Here is a 12,630-nt window from a genome sequence, read left to right as displayed (position 1 = left end):
GTTACAGATGGTCGTGAGCCACCATATGAGTGCCTGGAATTGAACCCAGGTCTTCTGTAAGAACGAGTGCTCTAAACCACTGAGTCGCCTTTCCAGCCCTGAGATCATATTTTCAAAGTTGTTGACAAAGTGATCACCACAAGTATCGAGTCAGATAATCATTAGGGTGATTATAACCCAGTTACACATAGAAGCTCAAAAAGATGAGACAGAAATACAAACACGGAGCATCTGGACAAGATGATGAGAGGTAAATCCTGTCTATGTGATTTAAAAATCTGCTTCTGTAAATTTTTCTCTAATTCTTTCAATGTGCTTGTCTTAATTGTACATTTCAAAGATAAAAATAAGACTAGAACCAACAGGTGATGTGTTCTTTGGCTCTGAAATATTAGTTTGATTTTCCCTCCAGCTGAGGTTTGAGGATTTTGTTCACAGATGACTGGCCTCATTCATCTTTTCCAGCTGCCTTGACATGTCCCTTATAACAAGACAGAATTCTGAAGATCATACCAAACTCAAATAATCCATCTGGTTATTGGTGACCCCAGAAGTCTCTTATATTTAAAAGTTAAGAAGTTCAGCCTTCTGCTGCCCTCATTTGGGTGTTATGTGTCTTTTATTTAGAAGCTGGAGTGAGATGGCAGTTGGCCCAGGTCTGTAACCTTTTCTCTTTGTCCTGAGATGAATGCCAGAAGCTATTACCAGCAAAAGAGGAAAAACAAGTTTCTGTTTGGCTTTTCTCTTCTCTGGCAGTAAACAGCAGAGCAGGCTCAGGGGCGTCCTAAGTGAACAGGATTTAATCTCCTCTGAATTGTCCCGATAAACATCCTTTTAGCTGTCCCCAGCCTAAGCCATTTTCTCCTTTGTGAGGCTGGGGCTTGGTTTTCAGTGGAGTGACTAGTGCTAGGCTCTCAGTGGATCTAACTCCAGACTCTGACCTCTCCTGCCTCCATAGTCCCAGCTCACTCATGCTTGTGATATCTGGACCCAGGATGGTCCCTGACTTGGCATGTAAATCTAATTTGATGGAACACAGAGACCTGTCATACTGGAAAGACCATGACTTCAGGGAGGCATAACAATCGAAGTTTGAGTCCCAGTCCCCCCCACTTAAGCAATGTGACTTTGGTTAGAGCAGTGATTTCATCTTCAGGATTTCTCATTTGTTCTTCTGACAGAATGGGGCAAATGTTCTAGCCAAAGCTGTTTTCTGCTTTGGAGAAAGTATCAGGTTCCACATACTTGATAATATAAGCCCAAGTTTCCATTCTACTGCTAGGCAGTGCTGCATGCCGAAGAGTCAAAACATTTTCAAACACCATTGATGAGAGAAACTGAGTCCCAAAGGTGCCAACTAGGCTGACGAGGAGCCCAGAGCCTGAATACACCAGGCTGGAGAAGAGAACATGCTAGTGTCGAGATGATCAGGTAGCCCAAAAAATGGACTCTGCCGCTCCCTACTTCCGAAGATGATTCAAGAAGATTTATCCACTTTGTAAGTCAAACAATGAATGAATGGGGCCAGTGCTCAGATGTTACAGGGAATCTTACCTATTACAAAGAACAGCACTGTTACAGGGCTATAACTCAGGGACTAGCGTGCTGATCAGGCGTGTACAAATCCCTGTATTGGTTCCCTTGCTCTACATAAACTAGGTGTAGTGGTACACACCTGTAATTCCAGCACTTGGGGGCGAAGGCTAGAGCTCAAGGCATCCTCAGCTACCCAATGAGGTCAAGGCCAGCCTTGGGTGCACAAGACCCTATTCAAACAAAGTAAAACAAAACCTAACAAAAAAATAGTTCTATTTGTCAGAGATCATTAACAAAGCAAGAGGCTGACTCCTACAGGAGAGAATTCCCCATATCTGTGATGTCCAGACAGGGGCTGGGTAACTCTTTGGCTGTCAAAAGATGCCATGGGGAGAGATGAATTTAATCTCCCAGAAGCAAGTCATGAATAATAATCTGCGCAGGCTTTCCCATAAGGATGTAAAGTTTAACATCTCACCTACTCACTGAAGGAATTTCAGGAGTCAGGGGTGTCCAGTTTGATAGTAAAAAGTTTAGATGTAAAACTTATTCCACTATATAAAATCAGCCGTTTAAGTGAACTACAAAGGGGCTGTGGAGAAGGTTATGTCTGTTAAAAGCTTGTTGATCAAAAATGATGGCCTAAGTTCAGATCCCCGGGAACACATAAAAGCCTGGAGCTACGGTATATGCCTGTCATCCAGAGCTGCAGGGAGTGACGCAGACAAGTGGAGCTCTGTATCTCATTGGTCAACCAGTCTAGCCAAACTGGTGGACTATTGGTGCAGTAGGAGACTCTGTCCCCAAAGAGTAAGGGGTAGAGCGATGGAGGTGGGTACCTGATGTCCAACCATGACCTCCACACCCATGAAATACACACACAGAGAGAAGGGGAGATGCCCATACATGTATATTAAAATAAAAATTCACTAGAGTTGGAATAATGGAAAAGAAAAATTTACTATAAAGTCAATAGAGAGAATGGCTTTGATGTCTCTAGTCTGGGTCCTAAATCTTCCCTTTTCTCCTGAACTAGACTTCTTGACCCATGTCAAGACCCATGGGTGGGGAAACACAGGCCTGTCTAGTGGCGCCCATACAAACTGAAAGTCAGAGGAGAAAATCTCCTGGACTTCCGTCCTTACTCCTCATCTCCTCTACGCTTTGGGAGGTAAATAGCGGATGGAAGAAAAGGACACGCTTTTCTCACGTTGGAAATAGCATGGGAATCTATCTCCTGCAATGACTCAGTGAGGGTGAAGAATGGAGAACCAGTCAACGGCCCCAAGCATACTGGACTCTGAAGCAGAGCATGTAGCTGGTGCCCTTGTTCAGAGTCGGTTGAAAACCAGAAAGGGTTAATCAGCGCATGTCGTGGTTCTTTTCCTGTGGAAGGAAAGACTCACAATTGAAGCTTTTACTTTCAGACATAATAAAAGACACTGACATGCTGGGTAAGCATTGTTCCTGGCTGTGGTTATTCCAATTATTTTTTATGTTTTCTCCTTAAACGAGAAACACATCAGACAGTAACTCAAACATGTAGATACCTATTTATGCTTCAGAACAAACAGTTTAAGGGCATTATATACAGATGTCTAAATATTTAGAAAGTGTCTGTTTATGGGAGCAAAATGAAAAGTACCTGTTTTCATTTGAAGGATTTTATGTGAAATTTGCATGTAAAAAAAGCCAGAGCCCCTGGCGGAGGGTGCTAGAGATGCAAAGTGTGTACAGGCATGGAGTTTGGGGGGTGGGTTACAGGGTGGGGGCTGCCCTCAGCTGTCAAGGGTCCTGCACTGGTTCAAAGCTGGAGGGAACGGATGAAGTGAGACTGGGAGATGATTTTTCTTAGGATGGAGCATAAGTAAATGCCTTGAAGACACTGGTGTGTGTTAATGACCTAAAAATGGGCTTCTGAACTCACGGCTTTAGCTTCTTATCAGACACTCTTCGCAGCCCTGCAGGAACATTTAAAGAAAAGTGGGATTTTGGTTGCTTCAGAAGAGAATTATAAACTTGGGGCTGATTAGCCTTCCTGGGGGTGACCTGAGCTCTCCCCAAGCTGTGTGGGGGCATCATGGGAGCTCAGAAAAAAGAGCTAAGAGACTATCGAATACAGATACAGAGAATTTCTGACACAGAGAGGCTTTGGCTCAACTCATGAAGAACATAGTACACGAAGGTGCTGTGGATGGAACCACAAGGTCTCTGGTGCCTGAGATGTTCGGTAATGGGGTGACTCTACCAAAGGGCTGTAAAGGATTTGCTATATTGAAGCATATGACTTTTGAAAGAGAGAGAGAGAGGCCATATTTGTGTGGGGGCACTCTCATGTGTGTAGGTTCACATGAACACATATATTTGTAGAGGCAAAAGGCCAGCCTTGGTTGTCTTTCCTCAGGCACTGTGGACTTGTTTTATTTTTTCAGACAGACCTTTTCACTGTCCTAGAAGGCCAGCATGCTAAACTGGCTGACTGTAAATGCCAGGGATTCTTCTATCTTCACCTTCCTTGCACTGATATTACAAGCAAACGCCACCATGCCTGGCTTTGTTTTTGTTTTTTAGCATAGTTCTGGAGATTGAACTCATATAAGCAACTGAGCATTTCTTCAGACCCCAAAGCTGTTTCTTCAGCAATGAAGAACTGTCGCTCATACTGTCTGTCCCTAACTTTCCCTCAGGGCCCCTTGCTGGATGGATCCATCCCAAGAGATCTCCATTCTCTCTGACCAACTATTTCTCCTGCTCCCGCTGTACTTAGCAACAATGGTCACAGCCCTTCCTTCTGTGAAACAGAGCTCTGTGAGGACAGAGACCAGTATGGGGAGAGAGATTCAGAGTTTGGAGGCCTTCTTGCTTTCTTATCCCTTCTTAGCCATGATGCAGGGCTTTTCATTATCGCATTAGAGGGCCATAGGAAGTGCTAAGTCCTATCAAAGTGGTTTTAGGTCCCTACCTTTCACAGCACCACAGCAAGGAGTATATTTGAGGGGGGCAATAGCTGGTTTAGAGGCAGGGGCTGAATACAGAAATTCTCAATGGAATTAGGTAGGTGGAAGGCTATTTGTGAAGCTCTTTCTATCATCCTAGACAGTTGAGGCTCAAGGTTGGCCCTTGGAGGCAGTATATATAAATAGTTCACATACAGGGACAGAGACTGATTAGTAAAGGGCTCAGAGATCCATATTCCAGAATGCATATGTTAGGACACTGTTCTACTTTGTTTTCTATGTTGTGCTAAACACCATGACTAAAAGCAACTTAGGGCAAATAAAGGTTTATTTCGTTTCTCACTTCCAGGTGACAATACATCATTAGGGGAAGTTGGGGCAGAAATTCAAGCAAGAGCAGAGTCAGGAACTATGGAGGAAAGCTTGCCATGGACTTGTTCCTCATGGCTTGCTCAGCTTCCTTTCTTATAGAACCCAAGATCGCCTGCTCAGGGGTGGCACCAGTAATCAAATAAAGGAAATGCCCTGAGAGAGATGACTTCAGGCCAATTGGATGAGACTATTCCTCAGTCAAAGTACCCTCTTGGGAGATGACTAACTTGTGTCAAACGATGAAGACTGACCATCACAGACATGTCTCTCCATGGGAACAGACCCATCCACACAGCGCGATACTTAGAAGAGACAGGCCAGGAAAGTAGTGAGGGGTTGAGATTTGGGGAAAATGATGATGCTCAAAGGAGGAATTGAACTGAGACGTGACTAGCTAGATGTGGTGGTTTGAATGAAGACATCCCACATATGCTCTTAGGGAGTGGCACTATTAAGGATGTGACATTGTTGGAGTAGGTGTGATCTCATTGGAGGAAGTATGTAACTGGTGTTGAGATTTAGTTTCAGATGCTTAAGCCAGTGTGATGTGGGAGATGATATATGCTGTGATATGTTTTATTGTCATTGGTTCATAAAGAGGCTGATTTTGGTCAATGGCTTAACAGAACATAGCCTGGCTGGAAAGAGAGAACAAGAGAGAGAGGGAGAGAGGTGGGGGGCAAAGTCATTGAGAAGCCATGTAGCCACCACTGAAGACAGACATGCAAGAACCTTGCTGGTAAGTCACAGCCACATGGTGATACATAGATTAATAGAAATGGATTAATTTAAGATATAAGAGCTAGCTAGAAAGATGTTTAAGCTATTGACCAAACAGTATCGCAATTGATTATTTTAGGAGTCTGTGCGGTTGGGAAACAAATGAGCATTATCTGACAACACTAGTGTCTAGTGCCACTTTCTCTTCCTGCTGCCCGCTGATCCAGATGTAGAACTCTCAACTACCTCTCCAACACCGTATTCCTGCATGCCACTATGCTTCCAGTCATGATGACAATGAAGTAAACCTCTGAAATGTAAGCCAGTCCCCAGTTAAATGCTTATAAGTGTTGCCATGGTTATAGTGTCTCTTCACAGCAATAGAGACCCCAACCAAGACACCAGACTCTGCTAGAGAAGCTGATATCAGAAAGTGAAGACTTTAAGGGAAGAAAATAATCTTCAAGAGTGAATAGTCTAGGGCCAGGTCACTCTGTTGCCTCATCCTCAGAAAGGTGAGCTGTGAGGCTGGGTACACATCTTTTTCACTCTGTTCATCTAGTATTCTTTTGGTGCTATACATGAGACACCTGTTTATGTATATATAAACATGAGGCCCTGTTTGCCTTCTGGAATGTAGTCTCAACCTTCAAGGGACTGAGTGCTGAGAAGTGCTGAAGTCTCTATATCTTAATGGGAACTGTGCCCTTAATTGTCTGGTCAGAGATCAGTTGGGGACAGAAGAACTTCAGCGTCTGGAAAAGGGACTGCCAAGAATATGATGCCCTTCCCCAAGCCACTTAAGAACAAAGGACAGAGGCTATAGAAGTCATCAGAGATTGGGCTTAAACATCTCTGTCCTGTACTGAGAAACACTTTACAGAAAGACCAGCTCCAAGTCCAAGATGGGAGGTGACAGGAGGCAAGGGGGACACAGAAGCCTGGTTGGTAATACAAACCCCTTTCTAGGACAGACAAACAGGAGAAGAGCTGGAGAAGCAGTGGAATTCTGAACTCAGTACTAGGGAAATGACTCACTCATGAGGAAGGCAAGTGAGGCAAATGACAGTAAAGCCTCATTGGATCAGGTTCCGAAGGTGCTTAAAGACTTCCGGCCTTGCTCCAGAGCTGGGGCAGGGCCAGGCCTACAGGTGGGAGCAGCCCCAGCACAGCTGTGGCTCACTCTGGCCTCTTTTCCTGTCTACTGAGGAATAGGGCACTACTCTGTGCATCACGGCTTACAGAGAGATTTAGTTCAACTCACATTCTTTTGTCCTTTGCCCTATGCCCATTGAGATGAAAGACACATCCTCTTCTAATACAGAGCAGGCCTCCTGACTAGACAACAGCTACCCTAAGAGACATGAACTCACAATAGATTTGGATTAAAAAGCTTATGGGACCCAACCAAACCCAGATTCTCTGCAATGATATCAAGTGCTGTTGACTTTTAAGTCACCTCTCCAGCCTGGGGAAGGTTCATTTCAACAGGCCTATCCAGAAACATTTGCCATGTGTAAGGGAACAAAGTATTAGCAGCTGGAATAGTTGATTTTCACTACTTTTGTGTGACTTAGTGTTCTATTGTTGTGAAGAGATACCATGATCATAGCAATTCTTATAAGGGAGAACATTTAATTCAACTTGGCTTACAGTTCAGAGGCTTAGTCTATTGTCACCATGGCAGGAAATATGGAAGCACACAGGCAGACATGGTGCTGGAGAAGTGGAGAGTTCTATGTCTGGATTGGCAAACAGCAAGAAGAGAAAAGGTCAGCCACTGGGCCAGGCTTGAGGTTCTGAAACTTCAAAGCCCACCCCCAGGGAATACTTCCTCCAACAAAGCCACGCCTCCTAGTAGTGGCACTCCCTGTGAACCTATGGGGGCTATTTTCATTCAAACCACTACAACTTTGCCTACAGCATTGTTTCTGAAGGGTAGGGACCACAGGGGCCATGGTTTACTTGTCTTTGTAGCCCTGTCTTTGAGTGCAACTTCTACTCAAAGCAAATGTTCAGAACACTTGAAGAATGAATGAATAACATCTTCTCTATCAAGTTGCCTTACAGCGCAGCCTAAAGCTGAAACAATGATGGAGGGACCACACCTTGGCCATGGCTGCTTATGAATGTCCCTTGTCCTTTATATGTGGCTAAATTTAATAGGAAATGCACATTTCTGTTTCCATGAACAATTCCACTTAAGGGTGAGTAGGGTGAAGATTGCAGTCCAGCTATCCAGGTTGGCACAAAAAATGTTAAGCAGGGAAGCCCATACTGGCAAAGAGTTGGTGGCCCAAATGCTAGTTGCTATAGTTAAGGAACCACTGAGAATGAGAGTCAAAGCCTGTCAGCAATGAGAGATGGCTCAGTGGTTAAGATCCCTTGTTCTTGCAGAAGACCAGGATTCAATTTCAAGCACCTACTTGACAACTTATAATCACCCACAACTCCAATTACAAGGGATCTGGTGTTGACTTCTGGCTTCTAAAGACTCTAGGCATGCACATGGTTCACAGACATACATGAGAACAACATACTCATTCACATAAAATAAAATAATAAATCTTTAAAAATTAATTATGTTTATTTCAGGCAACTATCAATAAGAAACATATGTATGCTTCTAACTCTAATAAAATGTTATTTTCTACAAACCCGACTCAATCTTAATGTTTTTTTTGTATTATTTCATTTTATGGGGGTCCTTCCTCAAACCAAGGTTATCAATAGACATACTACTGAAGACAGCAATGGTTCCTTCCATTGACTGCAGTTGCATTTTCCCAAGCGAGGTTGGTGGCAAACAAGGACAGAAAGATGAAAGCAATGTGGATGTGCTCAAGTCCTGTAAGCAGAGCTGATGAAGTCAGCAGCATTGAGCAACTGCAGATGGGAGATCTGGCATGCGCCGCAGAGTTCCAGCCCTCAAATATAATACACCACCAGGTCAGTGGACCACAAACAACAGGGACAAAGAAACAAAGACAGTGCTGGAAAAATGAGTCTTCCTGGCCACTTCGGGCTCTAGATTCTTCCAATATTCTAGTAAGGAGGAATTTAGGTACCGGGATACCTGTCAGTTTATCTGGGTAAATAGACCCGCAAGGGCAAGGTTCTTGTTTCATTAAGACTTTCCAGAATGTAGCTTGATACATACTTCTGGTGACACATTCAAAGATCTATACTCTGCTAGGTCTTAGATGGGAAGAGGAGTTCAAGAGGAAATTGGGGTGGCTTAATGGGGAATAATGAATGTATAAGAAGAGTTATTAATGCCATTGAAAGACAAACCAAGAGGAAATAGCATGGTGGGGTCTTCAAAGAGAGCTCAGACCCCGGTACCAAATTCAAACAGAATGGTGGGGTCTCTGAAGAGACATCGGAGCCCACCTGGCAGAGGTAGAAAACTGGTCTTACGCTTTTTGAGGATGAGGGAGCTTTCACTGCCAGAGCCTGAGGCCAAGCTCTCTGTCTGCCACACAGGAGGTTGGGAAGGAGTTGGGGATCATCATGCAAGACTTTGGAGATCATTTACTTTTCAGGATCACTCGATACTGACCCATGGGGAAGTCTGTTTAGTGGGGATGCACAGATAATGTCACAGTAGGGTGACTGAAGGGGCCTGCTAAAGATATGGTTTGTCACTGAGAGGAAAGACACTCGCCAATCCCTTATCCATGCCATTATATACATCCTTCTCTGGTAGATGTGCTAGTGGCAAAATGAAAGTGTAGCCATCCTGGTAGACACTAAATATTCTAAAGAGATTTTTGTGTCCCTCTGGCCATGAAGCTTTGAAACAATCCCCAGAGAATTAAACTTTCCCCAGGAATCACTTGCTGAGTCAGGAAACAGCTAAAGCCTGGTACCACCCAGAGAAGTCTGGGTGCCGGGATGCCTTATCACACTACCTTGAAGGGCAGGCTAAGAGCCTAAACAACGACAAGTAGGACCTTACCTTGACCAGGACCATAGTTAATAATTACCTCTTGCCTGTCATTTAAACCTTAACCTCACGTCAGTACCCTGAAGACAGACTTGGGGCCGCTGGATGTGCTGACTAGTTTTATATCAACTTGACACAAGCTAGAGTCATCTGAAAGGAGAGAACTTCAAGTGAGAAACTGCCTCCATAAGATCTGGCTTATGACATTTTTTTTAATTAGTAATTGGTAGGGGAGGGCTCAGCCCATGGTGGGTGGTGCCATCACTGGGACAGATGGTTCTGGGTTTCATAAGAAAGCAGGCTGAGCAAGCCAAATTGAGAAAACCAGTAAGCAGCACCCCCATGGCCTCTGCACCAACTCCAGCCTCATGGTTGAGTTCCTGTCCTGACATCCATCAATGATATGGAAGTCTAAGCCAAATAAACCCCTTTTACCCCAAGTAGCTTTGGTCACAGTGTCATCACAGCTATGGTGACCCAGCTAAGACACTGGACCTCCTTGTTTGTTCCTTTCTCCATGAGGCCACATGGAGGGAAGGGGAACTCCTCTTTTCTCTGCATTTCATTCTTATTTGTTTCTCTCAATGGTGTACTCAGGGTGGGGGAGGGGTAGCACTGAGCCTCATTTATTAGAGATGTCAGAGGTCAGGCTTGTGTCTTAACTCTTTAGTGGCAGAAGTACCCTCTTCCCATGGAACTTTAGGGTAAACTGCCCATTCCATAGTTCTCTCTTTTAACATTAAAACACAGTCTTTTCTTCAGTTCAGTACCTGCCATCACATCTGGCCCCAAGCCTCGTCTCCCGAAAACAGACCCTTGGCGAGAGTCCCTGAGTGAACATAGGAGTGTTCCTACTCCACACAGGCAAAAAACAAAACCAACCAAACAAACAAAAACAAAAAGACAAAGCAAAACGAAACAAAAAATCCCCAAACCCCCAAAAACAGAAGCACAAGTAAACAAACAAACAAAAACCCCACCAAAGCCTGAAGAAGGTAGGCAGAATTTGTTCTGCACATGGGATGAATCTTGTACCATTTCTGACTTCCAGTCATCTATCTCTCCTGGACCAACACCCCAATTCATAACGCTGTTGTTACAACTACAGAGAGAAGAGATATTATCAAGATGGTGGTTGCCCTTATAAGCAACAGAAGCTCTAAGAGAGATCGAGACTCCTGACAGGGGCATTAAGAGTTCCCTCATCTGGTCCTAGTGTTCCCAGGGCTTCTTTGGGGACCCGAGGGTCAGCTGCTCTCAGGAAGAGAAATGAATGGGATGGATCCTGACTCCAGGGTCAGTTACTGCAGCCGAGCTTGGCTGTGAATCCTGGGTTTCTGTGTTCAAGCAGACCAGAGGGGTTGGACCCCTGCAGAGGCGAAGCTGTCAAATGACTGGGCTAGACTAACCCTCCCACTGTGTGGGTGGGTACAGAGAGGGGCTGAGGGTGCAGATGTGGGTAGTGGGATCTAGTAGGTCCACCAGTGGGCTTCGACAAAAGGCTTCCTAGCCTGCTATTGAAGAAAGGTGCCCACCCTCACTTTCTTCTTCAGCCAATCAAGGTGTCTCTCTCCTCTCCCTTAGAGGAGTAAAAGACAAAGGGTCAAAGTGGAATACACACGAATGTGCCCAGCTGGCTCCCTACCCGCTAGGCTCTGGAGCAGCGGTTCTGAAGCATGTTTTAATACAGTTCCTCATGGTGTGGTTACCTCCCTCCACCAACCTTAAAATTATTTTCGCTGCTACTTTATTATCTGTAATTTTGCTCCTGTCATGAATCATAATGTCGATATCTGATAAGTAGAATATCTGATATGTGACCCTTGTGAAAGGGTCATTCCCCCCTCCAGGGTGAGCCACAGCTTGAGAACCATTGCTCTAGAGGTTCAAGGCCTCCAGAACAGTGAGCAAAGTCCATCCCTCTTGTCACCTGGAGTCCCTGCTGCTGCCTAGTCCCACCCCTCCCCAAGCCATGGACCCTTCTTTCTACCACCCCTCTGCTCTCTTAACATTCTCAGACCATGGAGGTTCCCCAAATGCTCTGATCCCTAAAGAGTCCTTTCACCAAGAGATCATTGTGTACTTGCTCGGGTTTCTAGGGCGGACTCTTCCACCTGTTCAAAGACAGCTTTACAAGCTGCACGTGGAGAAATGGATTGTGCAGCTCCCAAAGTGCCAGAGAATTTCACGAAAACGTTGCGTGTGCTTTCAGGCAAAGCGCTCCAGTTTTCTGGGTCTCAGCTTTCCCTTTTTAGAACCAAGCAGCTGGAGGAGTTATTTCTAAGGTCCTCAGCAGCTGACAAGTGCGGCCCCGCCTTCTTCTTGTCTATTCTCTGAAGGCATTCTTTGAAGATCATTTTCCCAGGAGCGAAGTGCTCCCTGCAGGGGAATATGCCAGGTATGTGTTCCATGTGGTTATCTTTAGGGACAGTGTAGAGCACGTGGAATTAAGTGAGATGAAAGAGCGGTGGATTTCGCTACTGGCTTGAAGGACTGAGAGGACCAATCCAGGGGATTTGCGCTCACAGGGGAAACCAAGGGATCAGAGATGACTTCATTACCACCAGGTCCCAGCCCTGGGTCCTCAGATTCCACCGGACTCCAGAGTGGATTTAAGCTGGGCTGAATCTCAAGGTTAATCGGAGAACTGGGGGTGTCGTCCAGTGGGCAGAGAGCTTGCCTAGCGAACCGTGGCTGATTTCTATCCCCAACATCAACCAACCCAACATGAGGTGTGGTTAGTGTATGTTCATAATACACGTACTGGAAGGATCAGGAGTTCAAGTCTTCCTCTGCTCCACACTGAGTCTGGTGTCTAAGATGCTTGAGACACTGTCTCACAAGAACAGAGACTACAAACCAAGGAGTTCAGAACGGAAATGAAAGAAATGCTGCTGCCTGCTACTTCCGTTTGTGCAGCTCCTATTATGGGAGTTCTCTTTAAATGTTAATAGAAAAATCAAGTGAGTAAGTCACTTTTATGAAATCACTTTAATTTAAATTTGTGTGCATATGTGTATGTATGCATGTGCCTGTGTGTGCACAGAGACAGGGGAAGGCATCTGTATCCTCATCTTCTACTCTCTTCCTTATTCT

Source organism: Arvicola amphibius, chromosome 1, assembly GCF_903992535.2.
Source record: "Arvicola amphibius chromosome 1, mArvAmp1.2, whole genome shotgun sequence".
Classification (NCBI taxonomy): Eukaryota; Metazoa; Chordata; class Mammalia; order Rodentia; family Cricetidae; genus Arvicola; species Arvicola amphibius.
This window is presented reverse-complemented; position numbering follows the sequence as displayed.